This window comes from Ischnura elegans, chromosome 3 (genome assembly GCF_921293095.1).
Source record: "Ischnura elegans chromosome 3, ioIscEleg1.1, whole genome shotgun sequence".
Classification (NCBI taxonomy): domain Eukaryota; kingdom Metazoa; phylum Arthropoda; class Insecta; order Odonata; family Coenagrionidae; genus Ischnura; species Ischnura elegans.
The window spans coordinates 137,148,433-137,171,574 of NC_060248.1; the positions used below are offsets into that span (position 1 = coordinate 137,148,433).

Sequence of the window (23,142 nt, forward strand, 5' to 3'; positions counted from 1 at the left end):
CATTATTGCCTGAAGTTTGCAGCAATAAGGACATTCCTGAAGAACAAAAATCAAGGTTGACTCATCACATTACCACATTAACCACCACATAGATGAACTCATTTGTAACAATCGAAAACTACTCCACGTTGTCGCGCCTGGAAGGAACAGTTGCATTCTGTCTTCGTTTCATATCCAATACCAGATGCTGCAAATCAAAACGTAACATAGGAACTTTAACTCCTATGGAGAGAAGGAATGCCCTTCACCGTTTCATAAGGATGATTCAGCAGAAAGAGTATCCTGATGAGTATCATCAATTAGAGACCTCTGGAGAAGTCAAGAAGGGAAGCAAATTAAAAAATCTCAGCCCATTCATCTGTGGTCACAAGCTAATCAGGGTGGGAGGAAGACTTCAGAATTCACTCATGCCATTTGAAAAACATCCAATCATCCCACCAAATGGGAACCATTTAACTCATCTAATAATAAAAAATGAACATGAAAGACTTACATGCCAATAGCCAGCTACTTCTTGTATCTCTTAAGCCCGTATGACACTTGCCAATTTATTGGCCAATATATCGGCGCGCAATATTGGTTAAAATATTGGGCTTTAGGCATCGTATGACACGTACCAATATTTACACCAATATTGGCCGTTATAGTATTCTAATACCCCACTAGAGAACGCCAAATAACACAAAATGACAAAAGAGCATCTCAAGACGCAGATTGATTGCCAATGAGCTACAGAATGGGAGGTGGCATAATAATTGTAAATTTAATAACTATTTCGAGGGGCTGCAAAGATATTTTCGAATTGCTCGAAATATCATTCGGGTGAGTTCCTTGAATGATGAGAGATCAGAAATATTGTGATCTCATAGGTGAGCCAAGATAACGTAGCGGCTCGTTTTGGCTGGAATATGTTCATCGAATAAACAGAGATTGTGTCATCAATTGGGACTTTCACCCGAAACTTTAGCGCTCAAATCGTGAAAAATAGTTTAATAATTGTAATTTAAACAAAATATAGACGCAATCGAGGAGAATCACGACGTTTTTATTCATTAAATATCCGAAATGTTATTTCCGAATTACCCACTTTAGACAGTTGATGTTTGTGAATTTATGTTCTCTCAAAGTACATATTAATTATTTGAGCTATTCCATGGATTGCTATGCTTCTAAAGTTTTTATATATGATATTAAAATTCCGAGGTGAAATGTTTTGCAAAGAGCTTCTAGATTTGGCCACTAGGAGTCGACAAGACTGAGTTCTGATTGGAGATTGGCCTCGAGAAAATAGAACCCGTTCTAAAATCTAGATTGGCCAAGAAATTGTGCCCAATATTGTGAAAAGGAGATTGGGCTAGAAATTGGTGTGTGTCAGTGGGTCCACAATCCAATATCCAATGGATTGGCCAATAAATTGGGAAGTGTCATACGGGCTTTAGGGAAAAATTTTGGATAGTCAACGCCAAGAGTGCAGTAAGGAAAATAATTCACCGTTGCATTATTTGCTATAAGCTAAAGGCAGAAGCAACGCATCAGTTGATGGGACAGCTACCTCAAGCAAGAGTCTAACCTTCTCGCCCATTTCTTAATAGTGGAGTAGATTATGCAGGACCAATCTACATAAAGCATGGCTCAAGAAGAAGTAAAACGAAGGTGAAGGGATATGTATGTATTTTCATTTGCTTGGCGACTAAAGCCATTCATTTAGAATTAGTGAGTGATCTAACGGCTGATGAATTCTTAGCTTCACTTAAAAGGTTTATAGCCAGATGAGGGATTTGCTTTGAGATCTGGTCAGCCAACGGAACACACTTTATTGGAGCTGCACGCGAAATTAAACATTTCATGAAGCCCGAACAATTCAAAGAAGTGGTTGGCAGTGAAACATCCAAAAGAGGCATCAAATGGTACTTTATTCCCCCAAGTGCCCCGCATTTTGGAGGATTGTGGGAAGCGGGAGTGAAGTCAACGAAGTATCACCTTCGCCGCATTATGGAAAACTCTTGCCTTACGTTCGAAGAACTGTATACTCTGTTAACACAGATAGAAGCGTGCCTCAACTCAAGACCACTCATTTCCCTCTCAAATGATCCCTCTGACTTAACTTATCTCTCCCCAGGCCATTTCCTCATAGAAGAACCTTTAACAGCCATTCCTGAGCCAGACTTAACATTTAAGAAAGTAAGCTTCACTTCCAGATGGCATCTTTTGCAGCAGAAACTCCAACATTTTTGGCATCGATGGTCTTCTGACTATTTATGCAAATTACAGCAGCGTGGGAAATGGAGCCACCGTCACTGCAACATACAAGCCGGGGCAGTGGTACTCCTGAAGGTAGGCAACGTTCCACCTCTTCAGTGGGAGATAGGACTCGTGAACGTGGTACACCCAGGAACTGATGGTGTTGTGCGAGTAGTACCTATCAGTGCGAACAAATTCAGGAGTTTTTAAAAGTCCAGTAACGAAAGTGTGTGTTTTGCCAGTGGACAAATCAGTTACAAATAAGTTAGTGTTTTTTGTATTTTTAACTTTTCATTCAATTTATTCTGCTATCTGAGTTAATTATTGAGATATGTATTCAATTATTTTTTGGTAAACCAAATGTTTACAGTGGGGGTATGTTACGGCAATGAAATGGTTGGGCAGGGGGTTGTTTTGTTGAAGGTGCCTCGGAAGGGTAAGGGAGAGGAGACAGTGGTGTATGAAAGGGACGACTGCGCAGGCAGCAGTCACAAGAGAGCGACGGTCGGTGGAAGGTGCACACACTACTCCACACCATACGAACGATTCCAAAACAGCTGTAACGTTGACGACATTAAAAAACTAAATACAGTCCATTTTTAAATCTACAACGTTTCATTTATGTTGACATGCCGAAGGTGCAACATACCTCTTACATAAATATGTATAATATGAGTTACAGAAACAATTTAAAGAGTTAACAGAAAACGCGAATATAAACTAAAGATTTAAGTCGGAAATATATGTACGTGGAGTCTAAGATAGCTTATGACAAAAATCATCATCATCCATTAGTTAATTGTTATATACTAATATGAATTGGTAGATTGTCGTTGCAAAACACAGCAAAAAATTGTACCTTGCAAACCCATAAACGTGTACCGAGAAGAAATGTAGAAGAGACGAACCAACTTGAAAATCGTGCTAACAAATACCACGGGAAGCATATTAATACAGTTTATTTCGTTTGATCATACATAAAATAATCAAAAATTTGATTTCCAGTCCAAATATTGAATTAATCAGAAGTATTGGCATCCGGCACGAATTTACTGTAATATTGTTTTAAGATATACCACATAAATGTCAGTCATAAACCTCACCCGAGCAAATGTATAGCTGAGTGACATATCTAAGTTGACGAAATTTGACTACCCTATATTAATATTTAGACAATAAGAACTCTGTTTTTTATTACAATAATTCTACGGTAGAACAAATACGTCGATGACCAGTTCGTTTCTTCAATGAAATAGAGGTTTGATTGCTTCTTGGACGACCAAAATTTAACTCCAGCTATTTTTGCTCATTTTTCAAAACTTAAATCGCCCCGAAGTTACGAAAATTAAATAATGAATCATGAACATTCATTCAGTCACTCTGGGCCAAAGAAATATTTTCTCAAAGATAAGTAGGTCAAATAATAATAGTAGAGAAAACAATTCTTCATTTTCAAGTTTAAGCATTCAAAAACTTCATCTAAGTTTCTAAATTTTAATATTTGAAATAATTATACAAATGTCGATTCTCACTTGCGCACCGGCGCTTTCAATGGGGTAAACCTGAGATCCGTGCTTACACGATTTTGGCCAATTATTGCTGCAAAAACCCTTTTTTTCTCTTCTCCTAACTTCTGGTAAAGTTTCCCCTCGATTATTCTTAATGAGGAAAAACAACGGAAAGACTGCCAGCGCCACATTAAAACCTCGTACCTTGGCATTTATAAAGGAGAAAAATGAATTTCCATGTCGTGCTAGTTTCACTCCTCATGGCAATGGTTAAACATAATCAGCATGGCCAGGCATTGAAGCATCCACCTTCAGAAGATAAGAAGCCTTCACGAAAACTGATTCCATGATATCCACTTGAACGTATTTTCCTTCACTCCGATCAGATCCACCAGCGTTTTCAAAATGCACGCGCAGTGCACCGTGACTGAGGTCACCTTGCACGCTAATGAGATGGCACCCCAAACAGAGGGGCGAAGAGCGAATCGTTACAATATCAATGCGAAAAAAATTCATATTGAATATTAATTATTGCTCAAACTTGGAAGTAATTAATGCTGTTAAGCAAAAGTAATATTATTTATGATGACATTTATCGAATCAACTGCATTCCAGTCGTAATCCTCCCAGGTGCAAATACTCAATTGAAGCATTGTTTTCGAATCTTTGGAAAAGAAAAGTTGAGATCCGGGGTGGGCTTGGCGGGGAGGGAAAGGTCACTTCTTCCTGAGTTGGGGACGATCTTTTTAAGAAGCAGCAACTCACCTGAATTATTATCAATTCCCCTCGTTGTGCATATCGCTTTCCGGTTATGTTTTTTTCCTACTTTGCAGGGCGCTGAAATTTCAACTAATAACGTATTCCGATTCGAGAACTAGGCTTGAGTTCTAACAAAGAGTCCACAATATCATATTGGAACATAAAAGAAAACCAATTGCGCGTGTATCTTAGAAATTCATCGTGTTACGATTCGAAAAAAAATTATTCAAATACATCTTACATGTGAAAATATGGGAAAACATCAGACGCCGCCTGTTCACACAAATATTTCCTGGCAGAGAAATTAAATTTTCAGTGAAAATTATGAAAATAATTGTGAATAGCAGTCTTCTAAAAAAGAAAAATAATAGACGGAAATAATGAAAAAAAGTACCGAAAGCTATCCGCTGCACTATTCGTGTAGTTGTCGTTCGAAAGGGATAGGGCACCTCACTCATAAATGCTAAAATGCATTTTCAAAACTAATTGAGCGTAATATCAATTAGTTAAACTTAATTGAATATATATTAAGCGTAATATTTAGCAATAATGGATCGCATCTCGTGCGGGCTAACGCATGTATTGACACGTAGGCACCCTAGCGTCTAGAACGAGCCCAACAATAATACTTATGGCGAGCGGTGGGAATCAATGGAGTCGCGGGAGCGGAGAATTCTGTGGGCAATGCTTATGTCCGCACCATCGATAAAGTTTTCCCTTCACAGCTGTAGGTACTATCATTTGCAAAAGTCTTGCAACAAATCGAGCGGCGTCACTTTCGCTCCACAAAGATTGTGCCCGGAAATTGTATGGTTTTCGGGTGTATGCAACAATCCAATACTAGTCTTCATGGTTCAATGCATGGAGAACGGGTCATTGGGTGGGTGAGGTATTTTGTCATCCTTTTCAGTCTTGGGATTTGACCGCTTCCATGTAAGTGAAATTAATGTTCATGATATTCCCCCAAACACATTGTAGCATTTAATGCAGTAGGAAAGATCGAAGGTAATTCCTCGGAGAGATTTTAAAAAGTTGGTAGCTTGGCTCTTTTTGAGTGATCTCAGCTCTTTTCAGAGAGCAGGAAATCACGAGTCGTTCACTGTGAACATGGCAGACTTTTGTTTACATCTATCGACTCGGGTTGATGTTTCAATACAATTACTACGACATATGATACGAGGCAGCTTTGAAATTCCCAGTGTTTCATCATATGAATATCTGAGCAAACACGTAAAATATGAGTTAGTTAAGCCGATCGGCATTAATCGTTGCGTAAGTAATAACAGAGTTCTCCGACGTCCGTCAATCGGTACAGATGTATTCCTTTCCACTTATTCAAAGTATGACGAGGAAAACTTAATTCCAGCTAAAAGTCCCATTTTTAATGATTGTCAGATTTCAGATTGTTTGATAATAGGTTCTAATGCTGAATTAGTGTGAATGCGAATAATAACTCTAAGCTGCTATGTCGTTGATGATTAAGTTATCTTATTTAGATGCAATCATTTACTTATACACTGATGAATTCGGGAGAATGTAGGATACTTACTTAGCATTATTAATTGAATTATCTACTTGCATGAAGTAGGCTACATTGTATTAGGAAATGTGTTTGTTGGCAATACGTTTTATGTTTAAGGTATCAGTGGAACTGCAGCTCATTTCATAAAACCTTTCAAGTCGAGTAAGAAGGACGTAAGCGAATCCTAACAGAATTTCTGTTCGTAATAAATGTATACGCTTGCTTCATTAGAAATACAAATACCGAGTTTGAAACATAATAACAAATAATAACTTAAAAAGACGATACCATACCGAAGTCGCAGGCGACAACATCATTATATTCCTATAGTATATACTAACCAGCCGAAACATAGAGTATGCGAAAGCCTCCGTGCTCAAGTTGTAATCATATAAACGAATAAAAGACTAATATACCGAGAAAGTGATTATTTTGATCAAACTCGTTCAAGTGAGAATAGCCGTAGGAGAAGCACATGAAGGAGCTCAGTGTTACAATAACAACAAATAATAAAAATTACCGCTTCATTACCTTGTGGCAGAAATAACCCAGTGGAAAAACGTTTGGGCTGGTGATAGGAGGGATCCGCGTTCGAGTCCATCCCATGGCCGAAAATTTTTGTCCTCCGCACAGCCGTATTTTATTTTAAAGTTTTTTTATTTTTGAAATTTATGTTAAGAGAGTACCAGCTGTTGAATTTGAGCATTTTTTGCAACAATTTCTAATTTAAATGACCATGCGACGGGAATCATGCGTAGTTAGCGTGGTAGGACGAATCAATTGCGTTTTCTCTTGAAGGAACTCCAATCAGAATCACTGGTGAATGTAATTCCTAGTGCTATATGGTTTCCTTTACAGGTCCGTTCAACTGCTCAACATTATTAACCTTTGGAATGAGAACTATCGTAATAATCTAAGGTTCCATATACGCAATTTCTTAAATAGATCAATTTTATCTGATTAAAAAGAAAATTATGAATGATATTTTGCAGCGATTATGCTGTCCGTCTATGTAGTATGCTGCCTATTTGTCATCAACTTGTAGCCATTTCCAACCAAGTTAATTTCTCCAGTAAAGTTTTTCAGAACAATTTTACCCTTTTTCGTTTCGTAAATGAGCAGTGACGGAAACTTTTCTTAGAGATAGAAAAAGATATAAATTAAGTGAAGAATTTTACTTTTAAACTTTAGGCTTCAGTATTCTACAATCAGTGTTTTTTTAATACAGTAATTTTGTTGGAAAGGGACAGAATGTGAGACTGGCTGATCTACTAACAATAAGTACAATCCTAGGAATAACCTATGTAATGGTAATCCTTAATCGTGCACGCACCACGGCGCTTATTTTTAAATATAGGAAAGGCTTATCTTGAGGTATTTATCAACTATTTTTCTAGTGCGTACTTTCTTCAAGCAAATTGTTGCATCAACATGTATATGATAGTGCTACAAATTGGCCCTGTTTACACTATTTTGGAAGTACGTAAGAATCACTTAGGGCCTGCAAGTTTTATTCCAGGTAACCTACTTCTCGTCCCTGGCTGGTAAAGTTGCGATAAAGATGTAGGGCAAGACGAGATGCAAGACCTATTAGCTGCCCAAAACTACGGCCCGGGAGCACCCGATTCAGCGTTAAGAGCTGAGGGAGCGGCTAAATTATGCGCAAAGTATTTTACCTCCCTAATAGATGCGCAAAGTATTTCCCTCCCTAAAAAAAGGGCGAATATTGGTTTAAATTGACTTTCAATTTAATCTCTGTCCGTTGTTGTTATTGGAAACCTTACCAATGGAGGCATTCATGGATAGGGAAAAGTCGCACTATTAAGTCACTCTAAAAGTTGGTTGTCCTTAATAATATAATAATGGCCGAAATATTAAAATCGAAACAATAACTAATTTATTATAACAAAAAGAAGATTAATGCGACATGATCACTAAATATCTTAGTGCTATCGTAAAAATTTAAGCCTCTCCTAGATATGTAAACGGTAAAAATAGAGACACATTCTGCTAGCAACGATGAGGCCTAGCGATTTTTTTTGGCAATCAAAATTCCATTTTTTTCCCGAAGAAACATTTCCACCGGTGTAAATATATTTATCCAATTAACAAATTGATAATTAATGACGAAAAAATCTTATGGAGCTATCTTTATTAGCTTCAACCTACGTAAAGAACTATTTAATGCCAATCAATTAAGTAAATATGGTGGAGACGACAGAGGAAAATTGCCAGTTAATTTTTTTTTTCATTTATTAATTCTTCTATATCGAACAAATATTTCAACAATTTAATATAAAGTCTCCTGAACGACGTTGAATCCCTAAAAAAAAAGGGTTACGAGCGAGTTGATTTTCGTGTTCCTAATAGCGAAATCGTGCCCCCAGCCGGCCTTATGGGGCTTACCATTGGAAGCCAGGCGTCTCAGGTACCCACTCTTTTAACGGGTAAATATTTTCAATTATCTACTCCAGTCAACTGCGGGTACAAAAATAATCTCAAACGCCGCGACGACTTAACAACATCTACGCCTTTTACTTAACTGAACATCGTAATGATTTCCTACGTCTCACTCCCGTGTCACGATGACCCGTTCGTGAGTCGTTCCCGAGCTACCATGAAGATTCATACCTAGATAGTGATCATTCAAACTTAATGGTGGCCAGAAATCGACAATAAAGCGGAAGTGGCGCCGCTCGATTTGTTGCAAGACTTTTGCAAATGATAGTACATCTACATTGCGGAAACAAATGAAAGGCGAGAGGCGTCGGCTCCTAAAAATCGGCGCGGGAGCAAACCATGTTATGATTTCGATGCATTCGCACCATACGTTTCTGAGTTGAGCATTTCCGCGCAGATTTCATCTCAAATCAACCTTTATAACAATTCATAACATAACCTCCTCAACTTCTAAATTCATTGGAAGAAAATTTAGCGATCATAAAATCGTTTATCATGTATATATGGACTTGCCTATGCATTGCACGTTAAGTTTTATTTCCTCACAACACATAAATATGAATACAGGAAAAATAAAGTATTACGTACACTCAACGTACATGAGTAACTTGAAAAGTTACCAGGAACATTTATTTATTTATTTAATAAATATATAATGACAAATTGATTAACCACTGACTCATTGATACAAACCTCCTGCCCAAACGGTGATGGATGAGGATATTTGGCTTTCTGCACGTAAAAGTAAAAAAAAATTCATCGGGAGAAGAAATCTGAAAACTTGAAAAAGTCGATTAGTTTTCGAGATATGTCGACTTGAATTAACATGGGAGCCTTATGGAACTAAAACTTTTTCGCTTTTGTGCTTTTAAACGTCCGAGGAACATGATATTCAATGGACATAAACTAGATTTTTGGTCGATTTTTTTGCTTGGTTTCCATTGCGACAAATTGATATTTAGTATTTTTTATTATTTTTTGAACGTTTTCTATGTTTTTCTTATGGAAAAACTTAAGGAATTTTTTTGACCAACTTGCAATAATTGTACGACAAATTTCTTGAAATATAAGGTGGAGGATTTTTTGGTTGATTTTTTGGCTATCTTGGAATTTTCATATGTCGAAACAATTCCGAGGAATAAACGATTTCGATTTTACATTGTCGTGATGGGCGAATTTTCAAACTCGGATTTCGGCCTTGAGACATGTGCTATATGAAAATTTGGAATCTCTTAGAAAAACCGTATAGGGTGCTTCGCGCCCTAACGTTTAAGCCTACTTTCCCCGTAACCCTCCTGGTTAATTCATAATTAAATTCCGAAAAATATCCTGCACGCGAAAAATCATTGTCGCCATTTTTTTGTGGAGCATACAATCTTGAATATCTTAGCAACCGTTCAAGCTAGGCAAATGAAATTTTCAGGGTAATAATACTATTAAAATGGTCAACTTTTGCAATGATGACCATTCCGCTCGGTCGATTCGTGTGCGAGTTATATCGATACTCATTTCCTTAGTTACGCTTTATTCGCTAATAACTTTGTTGTTAATGAAGGTATGAATATGAAAGTCACATATATAAAAGCTGCTAATGTGTTTTATCCGACAAAAGTTAAATCAAGCGGATCGAATGATTAAAGCCGAATTAATTATCGATCCAAGTGTGCATTCAATATATCCCTTTTGTAGACTTATTTACATAGTTACGGGCATGTAAATTTTAATATATTGGTAAGATAGAAAAGCTCTATGCACACATGCAAATAATTTTGATGGGTCACGATTCCTAATGAAAATATGTCGATATGAAATTATATCGATAAGACTCATTTTCTCCTTTGCTATTGACTGTACCTCTCCGATATTTTCAGGGTAGTACCTGATCGGTAATATAGATGTTTCGTTATAATAAGGGCTCCATGGCAACCATAGTTATCATTTTATATCGACATTTAATTTCAATGTAAAGTAAATGGCGATACACTCATACCGTTTTTACGTACGATTTCATTCAGGATTTCGAAGTGGTTGCTGAGGATGGAAGTGATTGTTGATGTCTGGTAAACCAACTCTACTACACGTAAGCGTAACCAATTCATTATTTTGGTTTAAACATTGACTTATTTTTTACTTTCAATGACGTTTGCATGCATTACACCATTTCAAAATGCTAAACTATATTTATGTATTTTTTATATTTGATTGTTTTCAACAGTTTTAATTTCCCTTTGATAGTATATCTCCTTTCCAAAACTACACACTATATTATGCATCATTGAAATACGAAAAATTCAATATTCAGGGCGCATCCTTACCTATTCTTTCATCAAATCATTTCAGCCGCATTATTGATTGCCTAATGTGCGGAATAATTTCAATCATAGTAACCGGTAATACTGACTATTATATACCAGGGTTGCTTTTTCCCGTGGTTATTTAACCACACGAAATTACGGATAGTATGCTATTAAAATATTTACTTACGTTTTCTAGCATACGTAGGGCCTATGTGTTATGCCTGTTGCATACTTCTTTATCAATGCTGAAATTTGGGGTTACGGGGACTACACCCTCACATAATTCATCGTTTAAGAATGTTTTACATTACATGGGATTCAAGTAGTCGGGAATCGATATCTAATAAAGCTCGCGTAAGGCGTCACGACAAATGAATGCCATAACCAAGCATTGAGTTAATTCGGCGAAGACAATTTGCTGTGAATATGTAATGATTATGAAAAAATCTTGCGCGACCTGTTATGAAAGCCGTTACGCTGATTTGCGTTGGTGGCGCCATCTATTCAGTGATAGTAAAAATATATTTTAGAATATCTATTTTCATGTGTATTGCTAATAAAAAAAACTTTCGCGCATGGTGATACTTTTGTGTCCCGATATTTCGCGCTCATATAGCCATCTCCCACCTCACAAATAAGAGCAGGTTTTAGAATAGCTAATTTTATGGCTGTTTGTGAAAATAATTTACAGGCCAGGTGATAGCTATCTTTCACATTATTCCGCGCTCATATATTTATGAATAGATGAACAGTTATGATGTGTATGAATTGTCGAATTTGATAAATAAACCTCAAGGAATATGCGAATGCTGGATTTTTGAGGACAGAGCGTTTGAGCTTCTCTCGGTTGAAAGGTGGTAACATTTAATAGATCCGCGCTTTTTGGATTTCTGTCTTCGAAATTAACTTGATCGGCTGGGTATTGGTGCATCAAATTGGTCTCAGTACGATAGTAAAAAAAGCTGTTATATTTTTTTAAGTATGTTGGGTTCAAACCTTCATAATCAGAAGGAGAAAAGCTACAATTCTAGGACAAGGGTCAAAATACGAAAAATCGGCGATATTTCACAAGTGCATCCGTCGTTAATTTTATATTTCTCTTCATTACGTAAATATTCAATTCAAAACGGTCTTAACGCTTATATCATCGTGGTTACTAAGACGACGTTAAGTATTGTTGAGAGCGAAAGAGCGTATCCTCCGTCTATTTCATAACTTGAAAAGTATACCCGTTGGACCAATGAAGTTTGGCGAATGTGCACATCTTGGTATTCCTCACACTGCCCAACAGAAATATGTTTTGTAAGTAGTCTAACGTGCGATATATATCGAATATGCTTTTTCTTCAAATATATCGAACTACTATAACATATAGGATTTTACATCCAAGGGCATAGTTGACCAGGTATTATATAGTAGATACCCACAGACTGAAAATTAAACCAATAGCATTGCGGATTCTACCGCACAGATGGCAGTGTAATCGCAAGGTCGATTCGATTATTGTAGCAAATACGCAAATTGGCAAAAGTTGATTAGTGTATATGTTGGACCAATGAAATTTGGTAAATGGGTACATCTTGCTATTCCTCACAATGCCCAAATGAAACATATTTTGTGTATAGTCTCACGTTCGGTAATAATGGAATCTACGTTTTCTTAAAATATATCGTATTGCTATAACATATAGGATTTTACATCCAAGGACATAGTTGATCAATATAATTGTGTGGAAGATAGTTATAGACTGGAAGTTAAATCAATAGCATTGCGGATTCTCCAGTACAAATTCCAGTATAATCGAAGAATGGATTCGATTATTATAACAAATACATAACATTGGCACAAGTTGAATAGTGTATCCGTTGGACCAATGAAATTTGGTGCTGGGTACATCTTGGTATTCCTCACAATTCCCAATGGAAATATGTTTTGCATAAAGTCTCACGGCTGATTCATATCGAATATGCTTTTTCTTAAAATATATCGAATCGATGAAATCTTCTCGGGAAAGCAGCCGGGTGATGATGGCCATTGCTGCCATGGCCATGGCCTTCTCTGCCATCGAAACGTTGGCAGCAATGACCATCATCACCCGGCTGATTTCCCGAGAAGATTTCATCAACAGCATTCGCCGGGAAAGAACCAAATCCTTCTTCATATATCGAATCGTTATAACATACAGGATTTTGCATCCACGTACATAGTCGACCAGGAATTTTAGTGTTGATGATCAAAGATTGGAAGGTAAATCAATCGGATTGCGTATTTTCAATGCACGTGTCAGTATACTTGATAATTCGACAGGATAATGATAGCAAATATGCCAAATCTTTTTTGCAAATTGGAATATCTTGAGAATAACTATTTTTTAAGACCAAAGAAATTTGAGGAATCGTTACAATTCAGTATTTTACATACTGCATTATTGACATTTGTTTTGCGAGTGGTATATCTTTATATATTAATTTATCTAAAGAATCTGCGTTTTATTTTCAAGTTTCGCTTATCACAACGCTTATGGACTTTAAGAGTTGAAAATAACCACATAATAATACTCTCTTGAAATTTTTAAAATCTTAAACCAATTATGTGTCAATGATTAACTTAATCGATCCAAAGACTGAATTATCCGTCAAATCAAATCATAATGAAAATAACAAATATTTTTAACAGTGAATAATTTAGTTCCTTGCCCTTTCAAAAAACGTCGGAGAAATTTTTGAATATTAAACCACTTATGGACACAATACTCGACAACACGTGACACAACTATGTTCCCACCCCCCTTATTACCCGCTTGATGAATTCAAGCGCCCATCCACTCGTTTATTTATATAGCCGTTGTTCCAACGGCTTATTCTAGCCATGCTATTTAAAAAGTAGTATGAACCGTGTCGTTCTTAAGGGCACATTCATACACTATTCTAGTATATTGGCATTTAAAAAGCAGCAGGAATCTGCCGCGAGATGATACGCTGTATTTAGTTTGTGACAGTGGCGCAGCAAGGATTTTTAAGTTAAACAATTTTACTTAATTGGATTGATATTTCTTATAGAATAGTGTAAGGATAATAATAAAATATCCCTCAGAAAGCCGTAAAACCATTTTGAACCAACCATTCATCTAAAAATTCCGAAATTTGTTAATCTCGCACCGCCCGCTTACCCTGGCGGGTATGCAATACCTCCAGACACCTCTAAGTATTAGTTGCACCTAAAACCCCCCTTACCTTAATTCCTAGCCACGCCCCTGCGTTGTGAAACTGCTGAAATTATGCCAATGTCGATCCTTCGTGATTGTAATCTAATTTAGGGATATCATTTGCCTCATTCTTGACTCCCTTTTCAGCCACTTCTTCATACCTAAGCTTCCCATGTACTATCGTTTTCAAACGTATGTGGACACCCACGGGCCCCACTTAGCTGATGTGGTAGGGTCGGTAGAAGCTTGGAAGGTTGGCACATGAGGTAGCCTGCATCTCTCACCAATACGCCAGCAATAGCCGACGAGGACGGACGCGGGGGCGACCGGGCTAGCGAGACAGGAGTCAAATGCCTACAGGCTCAAATGAAATGCACTGAGGAAATTCACGTCCACGCACAGGTTGGGCCGTCGGAGTGTTTTCTTGCGAGCTCCGTGGCGAGGATTTCCTCTCTTCAGATTCATATTTGGACTCAACGTGAACACGTAATGTGTATGCGACTCCGTAGCTGAGTAGGATCACTTCACGCGCATTTGGTGCACTGAAATTATGGGGAGGATTCGAATCTGAGCCAATTTTATTATTTTTATTTTGTGAAAGGTCAATTGATAACATCAACATAATAGATATATTTTACTCGATATCAAAGTTAACACTGAATTTTTTTAGCGACTAATTTTTTAACATAAATGACTTAATCTGCCTTAACACATTTATTTCCCTCTCCTCTCCTGCCCTCGGGGTTCATCGTGGATGTTAGCGCGAAGGAAAAAGGACTTCTATAACGCCGGACGGTGCAGAGGGGAGGGTCTCTGGTGGCAGATTTCAGGGAGGTGGATAGACAGAAACTTTTGAAACCTTTATCAATAATATTATTTAAATTTTATAATTAAATTATTTAACAATAATTATTTTTTAAATTGTTTCACAATAATATTAATAAAACTTCTTAGTGGCGAACATACGGTGAGTAATTTTAACTCACGCACCCCAAAAAATTACTCACGGAGATATTATATTTTGGTGGTGAAGGAGGGTTGGGATGGAGAGAGGTTATGAAAGGAGGGGTGGCGGAAAACTGATTTTTGCACCCCCTGATAAAATTCATTGTTCCGGCCCACCGGTTACAACCGGTTAAAAGCCTCAAACCTGTGCTAAAGACGCACATGGCGGTATGTCCGTTGTTCGATTCCCGGTTCAAGTGATTTTTTTAATCTCATGGCAATTCATGAATATTTGGTAGGCTATGGTAAGTGAGTAATCATTTTCAAAAAAAAAAATGTTTTGCAATAGGGCCCAAAATCAATCGCCTAAGGACTAATTTTATCGAGACCTCGATAAAATAAATATCCTCGCTTTTTCTCATACTTCATGATGTACCTATAAGAAAGTATTTATACTCTCTTTTAAGTCAAGAATACGGCAATTTCATCATTTCTGTTGCTATTTCCCGTAAGGTCTCATAATTCATGTCCTCAAAAGGGCGCCTCTAGCGGCCGAAGACTCAACTATGTACGCTGACCCAGTCTTTTCCCAGCGTAGGACGGTCATGTGTACAACCAAGGTGCGTATAATATATTATATATGCACCTTGGTATATAACGCAGGCTACGTATCAACACTCGAAAACAGCTAGCTTCTGATTGGCTCACGAGCCAAGGTGTCAACGCCACGCCCAGCTAAGATGAGCGCCTAGGCCTAGGTATGCCCCAAGGTGGTAAAGGATACCTTCTATCACCTTGGGTATGCCCAAGGTCGGTAAAAGGCAGGTCGTGTCACGCTCCCATAGTGCATTTCGGTTTGATCATCTTGGTTCCCACCTGTCTGTTGTTTACATGGTGTTTGCATAGGGCATATGAATTAATTTCAAAAAATTGTGTGCTGCAGTGCTCCGATTTGCTCCAATTCCACGAAAAACGGAGTAAGAATATTTCGTTTTCCTTCTGATCGTAAAATAAAGGCTCCTTGGTCGATAGATTGCAGAAGAAACAAATGGAAATCTACAATAACATCGCATTGTGAGGTAAGGAAGTGACAATATTATAAGTATTTTTTGCCTGTATTTGTACTTTGTAAATATTTATATATTCAACGTAAGTCTTAATAATTCTAGCAATAGTCTATGTCAATGAGGGAACGTCACATAGTAGAAATATAGGCTTCTCAAAAGTTGTTGACAACGCTGTTGTCACCAGCATATTTTGATACGGATTCATCACGTTTTGCCTTGAAATTATGTTAAGTAATGCAAAAGTGCCAAACTTTTCAATGTTATTTATTACTTCGGGTCATGTGTCATACGGAATAATACGGAAATGGTGCATTTTCATTGTAAATTAGTAGAATAATCGGATCGTATGTAGGCTCGCTTGCGCCAGTATACATTTCTTCAATTCAGTTTTATACGTGCAATGGATAATGCCTTCTCTGTTCAGAAATTCCTCAATTTTTACGAATATTATTATTTAGGTTTGTTTCACTGCGTAGAAGTTAAGAGTGTCTTCAACAGGATGGTCGCAAACTACATAAACAAACTGCCGTTCCAACAGCGATTTCTGGAAAAAGGTATGTATTCTGAAGATAAGTTATACAAAGTTTGAATAAGTTTACATAGTTTTAATATTACAAATTGGCGACAGTCGAATCTAGTCTTTTCTAATAATTTCAGTTTTTTATGCACTTTTGGAAGTTGTAATAAGATGTCCTATTAAACTCGTGCATTCGTTATACGTTATGCATAGAAATTCTTGCATCCAAACAACTCGGATATCAACCCGTGTGCTGGAGGAGAGTTGGTGGAAGAACCAGACGTTCCCGACTGTCAACAGGACGAGATGTTGGTGATTAATTAGGAAATCCGGATGCTGAAAGCAAAAGTAAGTGTATTATGATATTATGGAAAAGTATTTACAAATTATGATTGTGAAGTTCAATGCAACCATGTACGAGAAAGTTATATGCTTTACTCGAGTTTTAATTCTGCTAGTGTGTAGTAAATTTATGAGTTATGTAGTAGAATATTGAATTATCACTTGTTACGTTATTTGTTTGGCTTTCAGTTAACTTTTTTGTATCAGTGCTGTTGAAGTGATATTTTCATGATACTGGATATTATGCACACCGAATTGCAGTAATCTATAACTTCATACATGGACTCCTTCGCATATAAATTTATATAAAGCCTATGTACCGTTTATAAAGTTGTCTGGTAGTTTTTGAGAATGTCGCAAAGTATATCTTCATTTAAAGGAAGGGTCTATTGACAGGAATTTAATTAAAGTGTGGGCTATAGGGATATCAATATATGGCAGTTCAATTATTTGACAGTTATTTGAGTGCAGTCATTGTGTGTTGAATTCATGGGAATAAGGACATGTGGTATTATGTGAGGTTAAGTTATTGAGAGTGTAACAGTAGTGTGGGAAAAATAGACCTTAAATCTATGCTATCATGCATTTACTGTGTAAATGGTGCAACAACATCAGCCCATTTTATTGTGGATTAGTGCAAAAGTTGAACATTATATGGCCAAATTCATGCAAAAAGTAATAAATATTCAACATTGTAATAGATATTATCATTATATGTGTTAATAGATTACCCACTGTAGGATGTGAATCAATATGGTGAAGCCTAATGAAAATGACCACATACAATTTTTAATCTGATATTATTGTGATGAGCATTGCTTTTCGCAGGCATTACCTGTCCTTCCTATGCAAACTATTTCCAAGGTTGTTCCTATTATTTCTGCCATTTTTTCAGGTTGAACTATGATGAGCTTGTCAGGTGAAGCAGCAACAAAATAAAAATGTACTCATGAAAGCATTTGAACTGTGGAATGACTGCTGGATAAATTAAGGAAGCAAGTGACAGTCTTATGAGGAATACTGCCTAAGTCTTGGAAGCTGTTTCATAAGTACACAGGTGTAAGTAGATGTTTCTTTCCATTGTCCTCCCTTGCAGTCGCAAAATATTGTTATAAATTTATAACATATTACCAAGGTTGTTTTTATCATTATTGTCATCCTTCTAGGTTGAACTAACTATGGTCTATGGTCAGTTGAAGCGTGTACATATTACTCATGAGAGCTGGTAAAATCATTGGAATTGTAGAATTTCGCTGGATAATTTAAGGACAATGTGACAGTTTCCTGGGGGAACATTATTGAAAGAAGTCATAGATGCTGTTCCACAACCATAAAGGTGTAAGTAGATGTATTTTTTCATCCAGTCCTTCCCTTGCTACATATTTCCATGGTTGTTCTTTTAATTCTAATAGTTCTTCTAGGTTGATATATGATCCATGGTCAGGTGAAGTGTGAACATGTTACTTATGAGAGCTGGTAAAATCATTTGAATTGTAGAATGTAGATAGAGAAATTAAGGAAGCAAGTGAGAGTCTTATGGGGAACATTGTCGGAAAAGTTTATGAAGCTGTCTCATAACCACACATATGTAAGTAGGTGCATTTTTTCATCTTGTGTTCCGTTGCAACATATTCCCAATGGTGTTCATATCATTATTATCATTCTTCTAGGTTGAATTATGATCCATGGTCAGTTGAGGCATTAACACGGCATACATGAGTGATGGTGAAATCAGTTGAATTATGGAATGATAGCTGGAGAATTTAAGGAAGAAGTTGGTTGCCTCATGAGGATTATTTATTAAAAAAATGGTAAGTCATGTAAGAGAATTAGAACTTGTTTCAATAATGTTAATGTGCACATTTTTCCCACCCTTTTATAGGCTACAAAATATTTTTGTAGGATTAGTTTGGGAACTGGGTAGTATTTAGTAATGGCATGAACTAGCTTGTGTTATTTGAGAATATGATACCTTATATATTGCTATGAACAGCCTTTCATATAGCTGGCAAATGCTGAACGACATGTTAACTTTATTCTCATGTTTGGTTAATATGTGAGATTTTACAACCTGTGAAAGTTATGTAGCATGTATTGTTTCAAACAGTCTTTGTAATTCTATTTCAGGTGTACAAGGATTTTATTTGGATCTTACATCAGGGAGAATATCAGTTTATTTTAAGAAGTTGATGACTTTAAGTATGGAATTTCTGGCATTTAGTATACTTTTTATAATGGTTTTTATATGTTGTGTTTTCTAGCAGCCTGGTGCAATGGTTATTGATGAACTACTTGAAGAACAGTTATTCTTATTCCAGGATGATAATATATATATTATAACTATCCCTCTTAATGATCAGTGCACACTCATATGACTTTTGTGAATATAGATACAGTTTTGTGATTAACTTAACCGTGGATATTGTAGTGAATTATAATATAAGAATGTGATTATGATGAGCCTGGATGATTTATTTCTCTCTCCATCAAGGCAACATTATTAGTATAGTTTGACTGCATATTGAGATGCACCATATCTTTCCTTTCGGGGTAATCTCCTGCATTTAGCTCGGTATTAATCATTTCGTTTCATTTAATACCCTATTGGAAAAAATCAGCCGATTCCATTGAAAATTCCAATTGAAATCAATTGAAAATGCCAATTTTCAATGGAATTTCCTTGTTTTCAATGGAATATCCAAAAATTCAATTGGATTTTCAAATTTACAACTGAAAATACGAATATTCCATTGAATATTAGGAAATTCAATGGAATTCGAAGAAAAGATACAATTGAATTTTCAAGTATTCCATTGGATTCTCAAAATTTCAATGGAATTCCCAAATATCCTATTGAAATCTCAAATACTCCATTGAAATCTCAAATACTCCATTGAAATCTCAAATACTCAATTGAAATCAAAAATACCGTCATACCGTTATTCATATGTTTACGTGCACATGGTTCACTGGGTTGTGGTCCGTTGTGGTTAATTTTTTGCTTGTGGAGAAAAGACTATTTAGTATCGTTGTTATTTAACCTGTGCTTGATCCCCACAGCGTTGTTTTAGGTCATTCGTGTGTTTCTTCCGTGATATAGTGGAAGTCTTGATGTGATTGTTGTGCTGTAGTGTGTTCATTTAGTAATGTATCGTTTGCCTTCAGTTTTTTGACTGGTTATACTAACGTTTGTGTTTAAAATGTTAGCATATTTATATAACTTAATTATGCGTACGTGCGTTACGTCGCCGACAAAAAACTACTAGCATTGTCGGAATAGTGTGTATCACGCAGGTTTGTTTGTGTGAAGTGAAATTCCCGTGTTCTTGTATAAACATGAGTGACATGTTTCTGTTGTGAAAAACAAGTTATGTTGGCTTCATGTCAAACCAGAAGTATATTTATCAGTATTTTAAAGAAGCCTTTCTTAGATAAAGACGTGTGAGATATTTGTTGGTGAAGTTGTTATCGCTAATCGCGGAAAAACGTCTTCTTTTCGACAACTATTCAAAGCTGTTTGAACTGGTAAAAGATGTAGCTCTCATGGTATAGTTGTTGTTCTGATAATCATGGCAAAACTATACAGATTTTCGATAACTATTCATGATTGTGAGAAGTGATGTAAGATGTGGAAAAGCCCAATTTAAGTTTTCATGACACTGCTTCTAAAAATATTTCAACTTTAATTTTTGTTCATATGTTTTATTTATTCAGAATTCGGGATTCGTGAAATTTAGATGTTAAGTATATTCTACCTAATAATAAGTTTACCATATTGGATGCATTAATGTATTTGTAATTTTTTCAATTGAACTGTTCCATTGAAAAGTGACCAATTTCAATGGAATTTTTTTTCAATTGTAAAAATTTTCATTTGAACTGTTCCGTTGAAAATTTTTCAATTGAACTGTTCCATTGAAATTTGTCACTTTTCAATGGAACATTTCAATTGAATTTTTTCCCATTGATTTTTTCCAATAGGGTACCCATTATGTCTGTACCCCACCCTGTATCTATAGTGCATTTCAACCCATAATATATCCATTAAAATTAACACATGAGCGCGGTATTCTACTGGATTTGTAAAAGTACTTCCTACAATTTAACAGGCTTTATGCTTCAGTTATTTACATCCATGATTGTCTTGTCATTGTTAATTGTCTGAGTCTAATTGCTCAGTTTGGAATGTATTTGCTCCGTGCAGCATTTGCTGACTTAAATCAGTGATTGAGTTTGGAATCCATCCTATTCTAATTAATGTTCTGATGTATATTCATTTATTGCAGTTATTTGTAAAATCTTTAATGTACCTAAAGGCTCAGGATTTTTTACCAGTGGGGATGATGAAGTCCGATAATCTTTGGAAACCATGATGAAATAAGCTGTATAAGCTGTCCCATGACAACACATGTGTGAATACATGATTCTTTCATAGCCCTTTCATTGATATGTATTTCCAAGGTTATTCTATTTTTTTTCTTCCAGGCGGACGTAGCTGTGTTATATGGTCAATAAGAGGGGGAAATGTTACTGATAGGACCTTTCAAAATGATGTGAATTGCGGATTGATATCTGGAGAATTTAAGGAAGCATGTGAGAGTGTCACGGGAAACACTTTTGAAAGAAGTTTGAGGAGATGTCTCAGGAGAACACATGTGTGAGTAAATGATTCTTTCATAGCCCTTTCATTGATATGTATTTCCAAGGTTATTCTAATTTTTTTTTTCTTCCAGGCGGACGTAGCTGTGTTATATGGTCAATAAGAGGGGGAAATGCTACTGATAGGACCTTTCAAAATGATGTGAATTGCGGATTGATATCTGTAGAATTTAAGGAAGCAAGTGAGAGTGTCACGGGAAACACTTTTGAAAAAAGTTTGAGGAGATGTCTCAGGAAAACACATGTGTGAGCAAATGATTCTTTCATAGCCCTTTCTATAGTATGTATTTCCAAGGTTATTCTAATCCTTATTTTTTTCTTCCAGGCGGAAGTAGCTGTGTTATATGGTCAATAAGAGGGGGAAGTGTTACTGATTTATTAATTATTTGCCCAGTTTTCCCCTTTTGGGTAATTTCTTTTTAAATTTTGGGTTGCAGAGAACAACAGGGAACTTCTTCATTATTGGCATTAATGGGCTTGAGTTACTTGAGAACATGATAGAATACTTGTTGCTATGATCAGGATTTCATGTATCAGGCTAATGTAATGTTAAATGACATTTTGACTTTATTCTTAAATTTGATTAATATCTGAGACATAACTTGTTTCTCAAAATAGGAAATGTCTTTTTCATGTGGGAGTGTTAGAACTTATTTCAATAATGATTATGTGCTTAGTTTTCCCACCCTTTTTTGAGCTAAATATTTTTATTCTTTCTAGGTTGAGTTTGGGAACTGGAAAATACATTCTAATGGCATGAACTGGTATATGCTATTGGAGTATATGAGGCCTTATGCATTGCTGTGAACTTGTCATTTTGCAGGCATATGGTAATGGTGAATGGCATTTCAACTTTATTTTACATATTTGGATAATGTGTGAGACTACTGCAATTTGAAATCCTTGGAAATTATGTAATATGTACTGTTTCCGATAGTCTTTTTAATTGTACTTCAGGTTTGCAAGGATTTTATTAGGATCTTACATCAGGAGGAATATCAGTATATTTAGAAGTTGATGATTTTAAGTATGGAATTGATGTTTAGTACAATCCATTTATTTGAAGATATTATTCTATTAACTACAAACACAAATACATAGTTCTGATTTTTTCGGGATCATGGTAAAATTGTTGTTGGGTATTCTATACACTGACCTATAATGATAACTTGGATGAACATAAATTTTTCCTTTTGAATGTTGATTTCCCATGAACATACTTGTGCATCTCAAATTGAATGGTTTGTTCAATTAATTACATTGTTAACTCTTCGGTTTACTTTGTCTCATGGTATTTATATGTTATGTTTTCTAGCAGCCTGGTGCAGTGGATAATCATAAACTATTTGAAAAATTGTTCTTCTTAATCCGGGACAGGATACTATGCATTAAGTGGCAGGCTGGATTTGTAATCCTGAGGGTGATACCTGTTGTGTGGACCTTACTGCTACATTTGCCAGCATTAGCAAAATCATCATTCCTTAAAGTCTAAACATTATGGCAGTGCACCTTTAAATGGATGTTTTAAAAGCCTTAAATTATGTGCATCTGTTTTGAAATTAGTTTGATCAAATTGTACTACTATTTCAACAAAATTATATTTTATTTATTCTGGAAAAA

At 36.1% G+C, this 23,142-nt stretch overlaps 1 long non-coding RNA gene across 2 annotated transcripts; it reads left to right on the plus strand.

Moving 5' to 3' along the window:
- Positions 1 to 16,829: 16,829 nt before the first annotated feature.
- On the plus strand, positions 16,830 to 22,384 carry LOC124155143. 2 transcript variants are annotated; one of them, XR_006864159.1, is made up of 3 exons: positions 16,830 to 16,869; positions 21,349 to 21,520; positions 21,848 to 22,384. It is a non-coding gene; the product is annotated as an uncharacterized LOC124155143 (long non-coding RNA). The 2 variants fall into 2 exon arrangements; XR_006864158.1 differs by lacking the exon at positions 16,830 to 16,869 and adding an exon at positions 21,259 to 21,275.
- The last annotated feature ends 758 nt before the right edge of the window (positions 22,385 to 23,142 follow it).